Below are 2,489 nucleotides of genomic sequence, written 5' to 3'. Positions count from 1 at the left end.
TCAAATTAGCGGAAAGCACTGGGTCACATCTGGACGAGACGAACCCCAATTCTACGCACTGTGATTTAGTAGCGAGTGTCCGAATGACGTATGGTCTTCATTACTAAATTACACCGCGAGCCGTTATGGGACAGCATCAATTTTTCCTAACCCTGGACCAAAATCAACAGGCAGTCAGTGGATCAATGTTGAAGCTGAGCGTGTATAGGCGTAACTGCATGCTAAATGGGATTGGGGTAAAAATGAGGAAAAATAATTTTTTACGTAAAGTTCAATTAATTAAAAAAAATATTACTTAACTATTAGTAAAATTTCGTATTAATACCAAATATGATTTTAGCCCTTGCAAGGAAATGCTTGGTAGAAAAATTTTTTTTTACGTTTAACACCTCGGAATTGTGTGGTTGTGTGAATCATTGGGAGGACGGAACAATGAGTGTAAATAACTTTAATTGCGTAATTTACATTTTCCTTAATCGCCTTCGCGGCAGCCGCAAGGAATTCGTTTATTAAAATAGACTTTCCTTATTAAGCTGCATGGAACATATGAGCAAAGTCAGTTAGGACTATGTGATGCAGCTACTACGCGTTACCCATTTGAAATTTTGAATGGACCAATTTGAAAAAAAAAGTTTTTTCGACCTCCACACACTTTTTTGAAAAAATTGATTTTTTTAGTAACTCTTCACTCTATGCTGTATCTTTTGGTACTCGGATGCTGTGCTTCTCTCGGTAATCGTACAGAACCATGTGTTCGAGTCAAGACAGTCAGATGCGGCTGGGTAGTCAGCTGCTGCTAATTATTTCTAATGATACAGGTACCGTACATAGTCCTTGTACGTACTCGGGTACTGCTTTTAATGCGTACTGCCTATAGTTGCATAATAATTTTAGCTTATAGTCCGCGTACTGCCTTACGTATACTTTTAGCTTGGCTGTAAAACAAGAATTTTTTTTTCATTGTACAGAAAATATTTTTCAAACTCCTCACAGACCTCGTTTAACCTGCAAAGCCAAATTTTAGGCAAAAGAAAAATTTTTAAGTGATAAAAAAAAATTGAAAATTTGTCACTTCGAAGAGTAATCGGTGCGATTATTAATTTTTTTTAATTAAAATAGTTCATGGTGCACCTACGTATATAGTGCTACATGAGGCGAAAACTATGGGCACATTAAACCTCGTGCGTATATTTATGTATTTCATATGGTCTGTACGGGATGGGGTTTTACGGCTTTTCAAAATGCTTTCAAGTTTATTTTCATACTAGGCGACGCGAATGCGCGGTACGAGTCTGGTTTGCCGGTTCACGTGAAATTTTATAATTGCGGTTAGACGGCCGTACAAGAATATTAAGACAATATTAAGGGAACAATATGACGTCCTTAAACCTGTCCGCAGTGTTCGTAATAACATTTCACAATAATAATCCAAGTACGCCATCCGTATAATACGAATAATTGAATAGGCATACCCGTTATATATAATACTCTATATAAGAAAATTATTTTTTCCATTTCAATTTAGACCCTCGTTAACAGCCGTTCCTATGTTACAGCGCGTGAAAACACGACGCGCTCGCGTTGCGTAACGTCTGGCCTTTCGTTTCACAAAGCAGTTTAATTTGCCCTTACCGAAGTCTTGCGGAACGTGCTCGTATATAAACTGTCTTGAGAATAAAAATTACGAGGCGCTTTACTGCTGACGGATCCAGTTCCCGTGTGCGCATGCGCATAGGTAACAATCGTGAATTTAACGAGGTGCGATCGTGTCGGTAAGGAAGACAAAAAAAAGTAAAAAAAAAAATTTAGTGAGAAAAATTTTTTTTAATCCGTAAAAAATATCTCGTCCGTACCTATAATAAATATATCGATATACGATATATTCTATATAAAATATATGTCTAAGTGAATATCGAAGAATTTGTGGAGCAAGCAAAAATATGCAATTTCGCAGACTCCATTCTGTCTAAGAGTTATCGGGCACATCTGCACACTGTCAAAGTATATATATCTATAATAAATATATATATACATATATACAATGAGTAGTAGTACCTATTCACAGTTGGATTCTGATGCTCGGGACGTATAGAAGATTTCAGAACGGAGCGAGGGCGAGAACCGAAGCGGGCTGAAGTGAGGTACAGGAGGGGTTTGAAGAAGGGGGTGGTGAACGGGGGGGATTCGGAGGCCACAAGGGTGAAGGGAGGCGACGTCAAGTATTAGCATATTAATTTCGCGGAGACTGCGAAGCGCAGATAAAGCATCTTAGGTAGCGAACTTCAGTGATGAATCAAGCTCATACCGTAATTATTCAGAAAGTTGTCGGGGGTCTAAGTCGCGCGTACCTTGGTGCGAGTCGTGCGCATGCGCGAGAGCATGGTCTAATATGCGAAGAAAAATATTTTCTTTTTAGTCACTCGGGTCCATAGTAAATTAGCATAACGAGGGAAAGTTTGGTCGCGGGGGGTGGGTGGGGGGGGGTTGCT

This window comes from Cephus cinctus, unplaced genomic scaffold (assembly GCF_000341935.2).
Source record: "Cephus cinctus unplaced genomic scaffold, Ccin1 Ccin1_scaffold0508, whole genome shotgun sequence".
Lineage (NCBI taxonomy): Eukaryota > Metazoa > Arthropoda > Insecta > Hymenoptera > Cephidae > Cephus > Cephus cinctus.
The sequence above is the reverse complement of the archived record's forward strand: the minus strand, read 5'-3'. Positions refer to the sequence as shown.